General features: G+C 39.0%; 1 non-coding gene and 1 pseudogene across 1 annotated transcript; one reads left to right on the forward strand and one right to left on the reverse strand.

Annotated features, from left to right (window-relative positions):
- Positions 1 to 3521: 3521 nt before the first annotated feature.
- On the reverse strand, positions 3522 to 3628 carry LOC122099499. Its single transcript, XR_006145946.1, has one exon. It is a non-coding gene; the product is annotated as a U6 spliceosomal RNA (small nuclear RNA).
- A 4480-nt stretch (positions 3629 to 8108) lies between these two features.
- LOC122099488 lies at positions 8109 to 8557 on the forward strand (annotated as a pseudogene).
- The last annotated feature ends 4601 nt before the right edge of the window (positions 8558 to 13158 follow it).

Here is a 13158-nt window from a genome sequence, read left to right on the forward strand (position 1 = left end):
AGCATGAACATTTGAATTTCCTTTCTAATCACTTCTACGACCCACTCATGATTCAGCAGTATGTTGTTCAGCCTCCATATGATACCGGACTTTCTTTGGTGGCTTTTGGTGTTGAGTTCTAATTTTATTCCCTTGTAGTCAGAGAGAATGCAAGGTATAACTTCAATGTTTCTGAATTTAGACAAGTTTGCTTTGTGGCCTAAATTGTGGTCTATTTTAGAAAACGTTCCATGTGCTGCTGAGAAAAACGTGTATTCTGATGCTGCTGGGTGAAATGTTCGGTAGATGTCTGTTAAGTCTAGTTGATCTATGCAGCTGTTTAGATCTGCGGTTTCTCTGTTGAGTTTTTGCCGAGTTGATCTATCTAGTGGGGAGAGTGGTGTGTTAAAATCCCCAACAATTATTGTCTTTGGATCTATATGGGATTTGAGGGAAAGTAGTGTTTCTTTGATAAATTTGAGTGCTCCATTTTTTTATATCTTTTCCTTCTAATTGGTCAGCTTTGATCGCTTCAAGTTCTTTGTTGAAGCTCTGTTTTAGGTCTTGTATGAATTTCTTTACTTCCTTAATTTGGTGTTCAGTGTTTGTCCTCAAATCACTTAGTTGATTGGTTATGGTTTCTTTGGACTCCCATTCCTTCTGTTGGGTTCCATTCAGCATTCCATTTGTGGTCTCCCTGACTTCCTTCAGCTCTTTGTTAATGGATTCCATGAATGCCTTTAGTGATCTTTGTGTGTTCTCTACCTGGTCTCTCAATTCCTGTATTACTCTTTGATTAGCCTCCTCCGGTTAGTGGGATTCCTGCAGATCTCTTTGAGTGTTCTCAGCCTGCTCACGCCATTCCTCCCTTTCTGTTTGAGTATTCTGAAGTTGTTCACGCAAATCCTGTATCAGTTTTTGAGTAGCTTCCTCACGCTTATGATATTCCTGTATAAACTTTTGGGATGCCTCTTCTCTCTCCCTATCACGCTCATACAGAGTCCTTTGTAAGTTGTCAAACTTCTCATTGATCATGTTTGCCAGCAGTGTTTGTAGAGGTATTTGGGAACTCTCCTCTTGATTATTCATTATCTGTTCTAACCCCTGATTACCAAGATTGGGAATTGAGATATCCGAATTTGCCATTTTTCTTGTGTTTTTCCGGCTTACTCTGCCCATTTGAGATGAAGATAGCACCAGTTTTGTGCTAGAACACTATCTTAAGGCAACCATCAAGCAAAGTTTGCATTTGTATAGTCAATAGTCTACAGATACAATCTAGTTCAACAGATACATCTATTCGACATCAAACAACTATATGTTAAAGGACTTCGAACCACAGAGAAGAATTTGGAAAACCAGAAATTATTAGGGTTAGGGAGAGATGTGGGTAAAAAGTAGGAATAGATTGGTGTGGGGAGGCACAGGGAGAGTTAACTATGTCCTAATCACAATGCAGGAAATAGGTTGGGTAGGATGCAAGTAGAGAGAGAGAGAAAAAGAAGAAAGGGAAAGGGGAATGAAAAGAGAGCAGAAAAAAAATAGAAACTTAAAAATTAATGTTATTATAGAGATTAAAAGACCATCTATTTAGAGAGGAATGTGAATATATTGAGAGAAAGGGAGGGACAGAGAGGAGATGTGAAAAACTTAAAAAAATGCTTAAAATATTATATAGGTATAAAGAGGTAGTACTGCTATTAATGAATTTAAGTCTCAGAGGTTTTGAATTGAGTAATAAGTTTGTGGATTAACTGTGTACACAACGGGGGATAGGGTCTACTATTTAACTACGGGTTTATCTGAGGATGTGCAGGAGAAGAGTTAAGTCACATAAAGAAGAACAAAAGAGAGGAAAAGGTGGAAAGGATAGGAAAGTGAGAAGAAAAGATCAGAAGTTCAGTAGAGCTAGACAAAAAACAAAAAGATAATTAAGAATGAATAAAAAAGAGAAAGAAGACAAGAAACGAAAGGAAAACACACATTTACGTATTCCTAAAATAAAAATTATAACAGGAGAAAAAAAAAGTTACTGGAAAACAATTATTTTTTCAGAAGAGGCAAAAATTAAAGATTAATAAAAGTTTTAGAAAAGGAAAAAATTTTTTTTATATATATAAGGTAACAAAAAACGAAAAAAAAAACAGAACAAAAAAAAGAAAAAAAGAATGAAGAAGAAGAAAAAAAAAGTTCTTTGATATTTTTTGGGGGGGAGCGGTGGGAAGAATCCTGTATCTCCCTTTTGTCTGTAACCAGAGTCTTGTTGGAGTCTCTGGTCAGCTTGAGGTCCTGTGGCTTGATTGGTTTCTTAAGTCAGTTTGTTGGAACAGGCAGAAAAATGCTCTGCTTTACCCAAGATTTTGAGATCCCCCTCCTAGGTTAGTTTACTGGGAGGGTGATCTGCTTTGAGAATCACAAAAGAGGGGGATGCAGTGATGAGGCTAGGTTCTGGTTAGAGTTGAGGCCTTTCAACAGACAGTAGCTTTTCCCTGGGGCTATTTTGTGAAAAAAACTCACAGCACCCAGCCTGGAGCCATTCTCAGGGTTTCTGTTTTTCAATTGATTGTGGTGGCTGCTAGAGGGAGGGGCAGCCTCTGGTTCTGGTTACCCGGTGAGGAGAGCCACTCCAATGGCTGGCGCCTGAGCTGGGTGACTTTTCCCTGGATGGAACTGAGTCTGTGAGGTCACTTCGCCGTTAAGTTCTTGTGACCTGCTAAATGACTCGTTTTATTCCAAGGCCTGAGCTGGAGCTAGTCGCTCCTCTGAGTTTTGTCGGTATCCAAGATGGAGATCACCGGTGCTCGCGGGGGAGGGCTGGCCTTCCCTCCTCTGCTCCCTGAGAAGGCGTGAGGACGTTGGGCTTCTACTCATGCCGAGTCTTGGATCCTGGGTCATCTCTTGTCTGCAAAGTGCAGGATGAAGATGTCTGCTCCTTGTCGGTTCTTGCTGGTGTTGAGTAGAATCCGCTGGCCCGCTGCGTCTGTCTCCTTCGTCCCGGACTGTGTCTCAGATATGACCCCGCGGCGGTGGTTGCCGCCGCGACCCTGCCGCTGCAGCGGCAGCTGCTGGCAAGCACTCAGATGTGTCTGCTTGACTTCCCCTCTCTTGACTATCTCTCTCCTGTGATGGCACACTTGGTGTGATTCTCTGGCTTGGGACTGTTCACTGGAATTCTGAAACTGCTTTCTATGCAAGAGCTTGTTCAGATTCCAGCTTCTCCTCAGCCATCTTCCCGGAAATCCTTTACCACGTTTTCTTGATCCATTCATCTACTGACGGGCATCTGGATTGGTTGCATATCTTAGCTATGGTAAATAATGTTGCAATAAACATAGTTGTGCTGGTAGTTTTAATATGGTCTTATTTGTGATCCTTTGGGTAAATGAACAAAAGTGGGATTGCTGGGTCATAGGGGAGCTTTATGTGGAGTCATTTGAGGAAACTCCATACTGCTTTCCAAAGTGGTTGAAGAAGTTTACACTCCCACCAAGAATGCGGTAGGGTTCCCTTGTGGCCCCATCCCCTCCAGCATTTGTTGTTGTAAAAATATGGATTGCTTCACGAATTTGCAAGTCATCCATGTGCAGGGACCATGCTAATCCTCTCTGTATCATTCCGATGTTAGTGTATGGGCTGCCGGATTAAGCACAGAACATTTTTTATATAGAAGGTGTAATTGATTTTCTTAGTCAATTCCACAAAAAAGTAAGTTCAAAAGAATTGTCATGAAATTTTAGAATCATGCAGTTCTTACATAAGCACACATTTTTGATGTTGGCATAATTTGTGGAGGGGAAGGGGAAAATGTTTAAATAGGGATACAAGTAGACCCATTGCAACAATGAAAGGAACTTTACAACTTTGGCATCTCTACTACTGCCATACCTGCAGATTGTAACTTGATTGCTTCTTTTGAGGTAAGTATCACTATACCTGGGTCTGCTTGGACTGTGGTCCTCCTAACACAAGCAAAACACATAGCACCCATCAAACTCTAACAGAGTTTCTGAAACTTCTTCTTCTTTTTTTTTTTTTTTTTTTTGGTTTGGGCTTGCCTGGAACTGCAATTCTCTAATCTCTGTTTTCTAAGTAGATAATATTACAGGTTTGAGCCACTTTATCCAGTAAAAGGATACAATTTCAAGATATCTTGATATTGCCTATATTTTTGCTTAACATATATAGCTAACCTTAATTTTCTCCCTCTTTTGTTTAGTACTCTGAGTTGAAAACATTGACTTTCTTAATATACATGGCTTTGTTTTGGGTGGAATCCCATCACAATCCAAAAAATCTCCCAAAAGTTTATGTCGAATCATGGAAAAGAAGGCTTCAGGTTGGAAAAAAAAACAAAGAAAAAAAACCCAATGATCCTTAACTTATAATTGCAGTATACTTATAGTGTTAGTCAATACTTTCTGAAGTATGAGAAGAGAAGGAAGACAGAAATGTGAAAGATGTCAGGTCTCTGGAATTTCTGTAGTTGTCACTTCATGTTATATTCTTCCTTAAAACTTGCTTTATTAAAACCCTCTGGGTGGATATTAGTTGGACTGTTCGGTAACCTTACCCAAGAAATGAAGCTGAGGGCTGGGAAGGTGGCTCAGTGGTAGAGTGCTTGCCTTGCATGCATGAGAATTGGGTTCGATTCCTCAGCACCACATAAGCCAAAAGAAAAAAACCGGAAGTGGCACTGTGGCTCAAGTGGTAGAGCGCTAGCCTTGAGCTGAAGAGCTGAGGGACAGCACCCAGGCCCACAGTTCAGATCCCACGACCGGACCCCCCCAAAAAAATCTTTGGGCTGGGAAGGTGGCTCAGTGGTAGAGCACTTGCCTTGCATGCTCGAGGCCCTGGGTTCGATTCCTCAGCACCACATAAGAAAAAAGCCAGAAGTGGCACTGTGGCTCAAATGGTAGAGCACTAGCCTTGAGCTGAAGAGCTGAGGGACAACGCCCAGGCCCAGAGTTCAGGCCCCACGACCGGACCCCCCAAAAAAAAAAAAAAAAGAAATGAAGCTGATTTTAGAAGGCTGATGATTTGGTAAATAAAGGAATAATGAGAATGAGCACTGATATTGTCACAGAATGAGCCGACAAGGTTCATTGCTGAACAGCAAAACAAAGCAGTTTCAAGTCCGATGATGCACATTCGAACATATATAGATAGATACATATATGTATACATATACAAACATACATGAAAATGTATATATCCAGTAGAATATAGAGAGAAAGTTGGTGTGACAATTATTAAACTATATCAAACTGGTTGCAGGAAAGGTCCAGTAAAATATCAATAGTTTAGCATAGATTTTGCATAGATTTGTAAAGGATGAAAATTCTTTCCTCATTTTATACTTTACAAATATCTTTAGTACGTTTAAGTTTTTTTATATTGTAGTTGGAGCACCTATATAATGCTGAGAATGGAATTACATAAAGTATGCAACATGAATAGGCCAGCCAGTATAGGAAAGTTCATGAGATTCTTATTTCCAATTAACCACCAGGAGAAATGGAGTTCCAGTTCAGATTTTATGTAGAGCACTGGCCTTGAACACAAAAGCACCAGTCAGGCTGTGAGTTTAAGCCCTAGGATCTACAGAAACAAAAACACAAAATATAACTTTGAGTTAGATATTTTATAATGAAGCGTTTTTATGTACTCTACATTGTTAGAAAGACTAGATTTCTGTGTTAGCTTTATAACCTATCATAATAAGTGATATTGTCCATTTATTAAGCAGAAAGGCTTACTCAGATTTATAAGTTTGAAGGTTTCAGTGTAAGTGTATGTTCAGTTGGTTTTATTGCTTTGGTGGCCTGTGACAAGACAATGTCAAGGTGAGGAGTATATCAAAAAGAAATGTTTTTGACCTAGAATGATTAAAAGAGAAAAGAAGAAAGCAGATGAGTGTGCATGTTCTCAGAGGTTTCACTCTGAAGAACTTAATCTCCATAAGAACTATTCAGGTATTCTCCACAGTATGGGAGGAAATGGAAAGTCATTTTTCTTTAACACATAGGTCTTTCTGGGGCATTCTGAATTCAAATGGCAACATCCTCACCAATGATAATGAATTGTCCAGGGGTGGAATAGATATTGCTATAAATTCCAATCAGATCTCAGCAGACTAAATATTTTATGGAATCCCTATTAAAATATTTTCTTGCAGACTGACTGGGTCTTCATACTACATATTTGTATATCTGTGTGTATGTGTGGGTTTGAATAAACTAATACAGCAATGTAGCAAATTAAAGTATTAGTAAGGCCTTTCTCTTCTCATATCATGAAAGCCTGCCACAATTCTCAATCAAATCCCATTCAAGATTCAAACATTAATGCTCTCTCAAAAGTTCTGTATGCAAACCCAGGTACATTCACTTCATTTAAGTCGGCAATGATATATGAAAATTTTAAATCTACCATGGAAAAAAGTTATATTAAGCAAAGTTAGCCAGGCCCAAAAAAACTTAGGTCCCATGGTTTCCCTTAATTGCAATAACTAGTATATGTCTGAGTCATGCAGAAAACGTCAGATAAGTTGATGTTAGGAAAATGAACCCTAATATATGTATTCAAATGTTTTTTTTTTTCTTTCAGGTGATTGTTTCTAACACATTTATAAGATTATTTCTTTGTTGCTTTGTATGTCCCTCCCCCATGGTATAACCCCTGCTTTCACTGTATTTGAGGTTGGTATAATTTGAGAAGGGGAAAGGAAAAAAGAAATGTTTAAATTGGGGTACAGGTGGATCCATTCCAACAATGAGATGTACAAGTCGTTATATGGAAAAACGAACTTTACAACTTTGGTGGGGGCAGGGAGGAGGATTGGATGGAGGGGCAGGGGAGGGAGAATGGGAAGGGATGGGAAGGGGAAACAAAGGAGGAGGCTAGAATGCTTGATAAGAAATGTACTCATTATCTTGCCCATGTAATTATAACCCCTCTGTACATTATTTTCACAATATAAAAAGAAAAAAAGAAAAATTTAAGTCTTCCAATTACGTTGTCACCAAGGAAACATGTACAATATTTCCTTAAAAAATATCTAGATTGTAGAACACTTTAGCCAGAAAATTGAAGGAGTATACATTATAGGATTTAATTTAAATATTTAGTCACTGAAATGTATATTCTATATCCACAACTTAGAGCCCCTTCAAAATACATAATTGCAAACCTCATCTATTACCATCTTCCGTGAAGACAGTCCTTGCTGAAAACGAACCAAATGTGGTAAACCAATTAAAATGTACGCCTTTGTCAAATGCTGTTGTTTTAAAGCATGGAAGTGATAGAACAATTAATGCCAGTGAACAGCTGGTTCTAAGGAGTATGGAAAGTGATTACTTTGGACTATAGGTGGAAAAATCCACAGATGTTTCAGATTGTGCTTCGTTTTGGCATTTGTGAGATATATTTTGGAAAGCACAATGAATGAAAGCATGTTGTTTTATAAAGATTTGCTGACTGACAAACCAGGGAAAGAAAACTTATTGAAATGTTTCAAATGAGAAGACAGACAATAGGGTGGGTAAGATGTGGTATGCAGCTTTAAATACAGACTGAAGCAAACCAAAGAATGGGAAATTTTTTTCCTTAAAAGCTTTCTGGGTGTATTGTGCTATACACTATAATGATGAAATGATCATTTCTATGGAAAAGTCATGAAAAAACATTGTCACCTGTTGAATTTCTTTATAAAGTGAATCTTAATTGACAAGAATGAAGAAATTTAAATATGTTAATAAAACATTATCAAGTATTACTTTAATTTTTCATTAAAAGTTAAAGCAAACTGACAGACTATGAGTCCATTAAGATTTATGTTTCCTGTCATATTTATTTTCCTTTTGTTCCTCTTTTTTGGGTGGTGATATTTTTTTCAGAAAGGCAACCTAGTCTTAACCATTACTCACAAAATTTATGCTGTCAGAGAATCAGAGTTTTTTTTTTATTAAATTAAGACAATAGTAGGCTCATTTTATGCCAAATCAAAATATAAACACCAAAACATTTTTCACTAAAAAACCACTCATAAAAGATCATGAGGGGGAAAAGGCTCAGGAGGACCGGTATAATCCAGGCGCAGGAAGAAAAGCTTAGGAAAACACCTGAACATGTGGCATCCCAATGCATGGCAGCCGGTGCAAAATGCAAGTATCCCTTACATGGGGTGCCCTGGAGGTTCCAATCCTGGGTGTCCACCTCCTTTGTGCCCACAACCTGTAAATCCAGCCATTCCTCCTGGTCCTGTACCCGGGTGTCCCTTTCCTCCAGGACCTCCCCAGGGGAACCCAGCTTTCCCTCCATGTGGGCCCTCTTACCCTGTGCCACAGCCACAGTATCCAGGATACCAACCCTCAGGTCCTTACCCACCCCATGCCCACCACCTGCACCTGGCATATGTCCTGTGAATCCCCTGGCTCCTGGCATAGGCCCACGAGCCCCAATGGACAAGAAAACACTGAAGAAAATGAAGAAAACACATAAAGAGATGCACAAACACCACAAGCATGGCAAGCATTCTTCCTCTTCCTCCTCCTCTTCCAGCAGTGACTCTGACTGAACTCAGGGCCTGGACCCTCCCCTCAAGTCTCACCAGTTTTGCTCTCATCAAGCTTCTGCTGTGGTGTTGTACTAGGGGGAAATTAGCCCTCTGATCCCCACCCCACCCTCATCTGAGCCTTACCCTGCTGTTCAGCCCTGACTTGCTAGGGAAATGGATAAAGTATTTCTGTGGGTTAGTAAAGACCATCTCCTTCCTGGTTGATCGATCTTTTGTTTTCTTTTTCTTTTTCTTTTTTTTTTTTGGTTCGAGACTGGGACTCCAGCTCAGTACCTAATGCTTTTACTCATTGGCTAGCACAATAAAAATTGAGCTGTGCCTCCAATCTCAAGAGCTGAAGACTTTAACAGAGGAGGAGTTTTTTGAAGATGGCGAAACCTGTGAGCTAAATGCTGAAGACAAGTTTAAATTCTGTAAAATGTATTTTTTGTCCTTCCATTTCCGTTTGTAATACGTGTGGTTGGTGGAAATTTCATAATGATAAAAAACCTGTACTTTTTTTTTATAAAGGTAGCATACTAGGATCATTTAAAGCTAGATATGTTCCCAGCAGGCCTCCTAATGATTTCATTAACTGCAAGGCTGCCTTGATTCAAAGCAAGAGTACATTTGGTTGATGAGCTTTCTGGAAATGTAATCTCTACTCCTTAGCTCAACATGCTAGCTCAGGTCCTACTCTCATTTTCCAATTCTCAGTCCAAATAAAGCTATTTTTTTCTGGTCAAAAAAAAATCATGAGGATTTGGGGGAAGATGGAGGAGGAGAAGCTGGAGGGTAAACAAGCTCTTACATAGAAAGCAGTTTTAATGTTCCAGTGAACAGTCCTAGGTTAGAGAGTCACACCAAGTGTGCCATCACAGTAAAGAGAGTTTGGCCAAAGAGGGAAAATCCAGGCAAGATGACAGATCTGAGCACTTGCCAGGAGCCACAGCTGAGGTGGCAGTTGGGACAGCGCCAGTGGCTGTAGCCCTCATCCCTACAGAGAGAGTCCACGACAAAGGCCCCAGATGTGGCCGGTGAGCGGATTCTACTCAACACCAGCAAGAACTAACAAGGAGCAGATATCTTCATCCTGCAGATCACAGACCAGAGACGACGCAGGAACCAACACTCTGGCATGAGTAGAATCCTGACATCCTCACTCCTTCTCAGGGTGCAGAGGAGGGAAGGCCACCCATCCTCCACTACCAGAGATCTCCATCTAAGATACTGACCTCCACAGGGCTGAGCAGATAGCTCCAACTCAGGTCTTGGAAGAAAACAAGAGAGTCATTTAGTAGGTCACAGGAAGTAGACATGACCTGCCAGGCTCAGCTCCACCGAGGGGAATGTCACCCCACCCAGCCAGTAGAACCAGTGTCCTCAGAGGAGTGATTTCCTTCACAGGGTAAACAGAGACAGAGGCTGCTCCTTCCTACAGCAGCCTAGACAAACAATTGAAACTCAGTAAAAACAAAAAAAAAACCCTGAGAATGTTTTCCATGAGTGTTTCAGGAATTTCCCCACAGGCAAAAGCTACTATTTGCTGAAAAGCCTCAACCCTACCTCATCACGGCATTTCCACACTGAAGGAAACAGCCATCTCCCTCTTTTGTGATATTCAAAGCCGATCTCCCTTCCACGGAATAGCCTGGGAAGAGGAACACAAAATCCTGGGTAAAGCAGAGCATTTTTCTGCCAGCACGAAAATAATTGACTTAAGAAACCAGTCAAGCAAAAGGAAAACCAAACACCACAAGCACACCAGAGACTCCACCAAGAGACTGGTTATGGACGCAGGGGAGATACAGGGTCTTCCCATACCCCACACCCCGAAAAAAACACAAAAATCAAAGAACTCTTTTTTTAACCTTTTTTCAATTTTTATTTTTTAAAAAAATGTTTGATGTTAATTTTTTTCTCATAATTTTTATTTCTGATGTGTGTGTGTGTGTGTGTGTGTGTGTGTTTAATCTCCTTTGACATTTTGGTCCTTTTTTATTGTTTTCATTTTTTTTCTCTCTTTTTTGTTTGACTTAATTGCTGTTCAGCTCATCCCCAGATACATACCTGTGGTCAATTATTAAACCTTATCCCCCATTGTGTACATACTTAATCCTGAAATTTATTACTCGAGTCAAAACATCTTAGGCTTAATTTCTATAATAGCAGTATTATCTCTTTATACCAATATAATTTTCAATTAACTAATTTTAATTTTCTTTTATTTTTTATTTTTTCATATTTCCTTTCTATCCCTCCTCTCATCTCATCCTATCCTTTTCTTCCCTCAATATCATTTCTTTAAACTTACATAATTTTGTGTTTCACTTCTTAGATTTAAATTTTTGTTTATCCATTTTTTCTTTATTTTTAAAAAAATCTCTCTCCTATCATTTGGTCCAATCAATTTCCCTCTCAGAGATTAGGACTTGTTTAAATTCACTCTTCTTTAACCTTTCCACATTCCTCTAATCCTAATTTTCTCCACAATTCTCCCTAAACCTAATAATTTCTGGTGTGTCAATTTTTTGACACACCTTTTTGCTTTTACTACCCCATTAGTCCATGGTTGTTTGATGATGAATAGATTATATCTGATGAACTAGATTGTATCTGCAGCCATTTTGACTGTGCAACTACAGGACTCCGGTTGATGCTTGCCTTAAAATAGTGGTCTAGCACAAAATTGGTTTTACTTTCATACCAAATGGGCAGAACAAGCCAGAAAACACAAGAAAAATGGCAAGTCCAGGTATATGAATTCCCATTCATGATAATCAGGTGACAGAATACTTAATGAATAATCCAGGAGAGAGCTCCCAAAAAGCTCTACAAGCACTACTGGTAAACATGTTGAATGAATACATTGAAAACTTGTAAAGGACTCAGTGTGAGTGTGATAGAGAGCGAGAGGGGGCAAACCAAAGATTAATATAGGAATCTTGTGAGCATGAGGAAGCTACTCAAAGATTAATACAGGAATTGTATGAGCAGGTTGAGAACAGTCAAAGAGAAATACAGAAATCGTATGAGAAGGCTGAGATCAGTCAAAGAGAAAGACAGGAATTGCATGATTGTGAGGAAGCTGTTCAAAGAGTAATACAGGAATTGTGAAAGAGGGATGAGAATAGAGCAAGATCAGTAAAGGCATCCATGAACAGACAGCTGAATGAATTCAGGGAGACCACAAAAGGAATGCTCAATGGAGCCAAAGAAAAGTAATGGGAGCCCAAGGAAACCATAACGAATCAAATAAGTGATTTGAGAACAAACACTGACCACCAAATTAAGGAAGTAAAGTTTATACAAGACCCAAAACAAAGCTCCAACAAAGAATTTGAAGCCATCAAAGCCAAACAATTAGAAGGAAAAGAAATAAAAACAAAGTAGAAATTCTTGACAGTTGGTTAGACCATGCAGAAGATCGAATCTTGGGCATTGAAGACAGCCTAGATATTATAGAGAAAGAATGTATAACTATCCAAGACAAATCCAAGAAATATGATAGATCTATTCAACATTTGGAAAGCACCATCAGAGGCCTAATCTGAGGATAATGGGTGTAGAGGAGCACCTAGAGACAGAAGTTAATGGTTAAAATTTATTTCACAGAATTGTAGCAGAGAACTTCCCAAACATGCAAAAAGATAGGCCTATTCAGATACAAGAAGCTTTTAGAACCACCAAACCAGACTTACAAAAGATACTTGAAGATGTCCTACACATAGAAAACCAACAAGATGACAATAACGGCCAAGAAACAGGCTCCAAGTGAATAAAATTAGAATTTAACACCAAAAGCCACCAAAGAAAGTCCTCTAACACATGGAGGCTGAACGACACACTGTTGAATCACCAGTGGGTCATGGAAGAGATTAGAAAGGAAATGCAAATGTTCATGATATTCCACAAAAATGAAATCATAAATTACCTGCTCCTCTTGGACACAGGAAATGCAGTACTCAGAGGCAATTTTATACCTCTGAGTTCCTACATCAACAAATTAGAGAGATCTGAAACCAACAATTTAAAGAGACATTTACCTCAGTGAAAAAGAGCAACCAAATAAACTCCTGTAGAGTAGATGGAAAGAAATAATTAAATCAGAATTAAACGAATTAGAATCCAAAAAAAAAAAAATAGAAAGAATCAACAAAACAGAGTTGGTTCTTTGAAAAAATTAACAAAAATTGACAGACGCTTAGCAAATCTTATCAGAAAAAGAAGAGCACACACAGAAATAAACAAACTCAGAGATGTGAATGGAAACATCACCACAGAAACAACCAAAATCCAGAACATTATAAGGGAATACTTCTCAAACTTTTATGCTAATAAGTTGAGAACCTGGTAGAAATGGACTTTTTCCTAGCAAATATTGACATGCCAAAACTAAACCAAGATGAGTTAAATCAAATTAACAGGCCCATATCAAGCATTGAGATAGAAGCAGCAATAAGAGACCTCTCATCTAAGGACCAATGGATTTACAGCGGAATTCTACAAGGCCTTCAAAGCAGAGCTCACACCAATACTCCTCCAACTCTTCAATGAAATTGAAAGAGAAAGTGCACAATGGGACTCATTCTATGAAGACATCATAACCCTCATCCCAAAAC

Source organism: Dipodomys spectabilis, unplaced genomic scaffold, assembly GCF_019054845.1.
Source record: "Dipodomys spectabilis isolate Male_0828 unplaced genomic scaffold, ASM1905484v1 ptg000516l, whole genome shotgun sequence".
Taxonomy (NCBI): Eukaryota; Metazoa; Chordata; class Mammalia; order Rodentia; family Heteromyidae; genus Dipodomys; species Dipodomys spectabilis.